Here is a 1,361-nt window from a genome sequence, read left to right on the forward strand (position 1 = left end):
ATCCAAAAAATCCATTCCAAGTGCAGGGAGGTCAGAATCCAACAACATCAGCAGTCCTTTTTCAGCCTAAATCAGATTTTTGCTCAGCTCCCTCAATTTCAGCTAGAAAATACCCGAAATCACAGAAAAATACACAAACTCATAGTAAAGTCCAGAAATATGAATTTTGCCTAAAAACTAATAAAAATATACTAAAAACTAACTAAAACATACTAAAATCTATATGAAATTACCCCCAAAAAGCGTATAAAATATCCGCTCATCACAACACCAAACTTAAACTGTTGCTTGTCCTCAAGCAACTAGATAAATAAAATAGGATAAAAAAATTAAGAAGCAATAATATCTCAGAGTTTCAAGTGAAGCTCAGATTCTAATCAGATGAGTGGGACTAGTAGCTTTTTGCCTCTGAACAGTTTTGGCATCTGATGAGCGGATAATTTATACGCTTTTTGACATTGTTTTTAGTATGTTTTTAGTAGATTTAGTTAAGTTTTTAGTATATTTTTATTAGTTTTTAGTTAAAATTCACTTTTCTGGACTTTACTATGAGTTTGTGTGTTTTTCTGTGATTTCAGGTATTTTCTGGCTGAAATTGAGGGACCTGAGCAAAAATCTGATTCAGAGGCTGAAAAGGACTGCAGATGCTGTTGGATTCTGACCTCCCTGCACTTGAAGTGGATTTTCTGGAGCTACAGAAGCCCAATTGGCGCGCTCTCAACGGCGTTGGAAAGTAGACATCCTGGGCTTTCCAGCAATATATGATAGTTCATACTTTGCCCAATATTTGATGGCCCAAACCGGCGTTCAAAGTCACCTTCAGTATTCCCAGCGTTAAACGCCGGAACTGGCACCAAAGTGGGAGTTAAACGCCCAAACTGGCACAAAAGCTGGCGTTTAACTCCAAGAAAAGTCTCTACACGAAAGTGCTTCAATGCTCAGCCCAAGCACACACCAAGTGGGCCCGGAAGTGGATTTTTATGTCATTTACTCACCTTTGTAATTCTTAAGCTACTAGTTCCCTATAAGTAGGACCTTTTACTATTGTATTTTTAATCTTGGTAGCTATCTTTAGTCTTATGCTATCTTAGATCACTGGGAGTCTGGCCTCACGGCCATGCCTAGACCTTGTTCTTATGTATTTTCAACGGTGGAGTTTCTACACACCATAGATTAAGGTGTGGAGCTCTGCTGTACCTCGAGTATTAATGCAATTACTATTGTTCTTCTATTCAATTCAGCTTGTTCTTATTCCAAGATATTCATTCGCTCTCAAGAACTTGATGAATGTGATGATTATGTGACGCTCATCATCATTCTCACTTATGAACGAGTGACTGACAACCACCTCCGTTCTACAA

Source organism: Arachis stenosperma, chromosome 10 (genome assembly GCF_014773155.1).
Source record: "Arachis stenosperma cultivar V10309 chromosome 10, arast.V10309.gnm1.PFL2, whole genome shotgun sequence".
In the NCBI taxonomy this organism is placed as follows: Eukaryota; Viridiplantae; Streptophyta; class Magnoliopsida; order Fabales; family Fabaceae; genus Arachis; species Arachis stenosperma.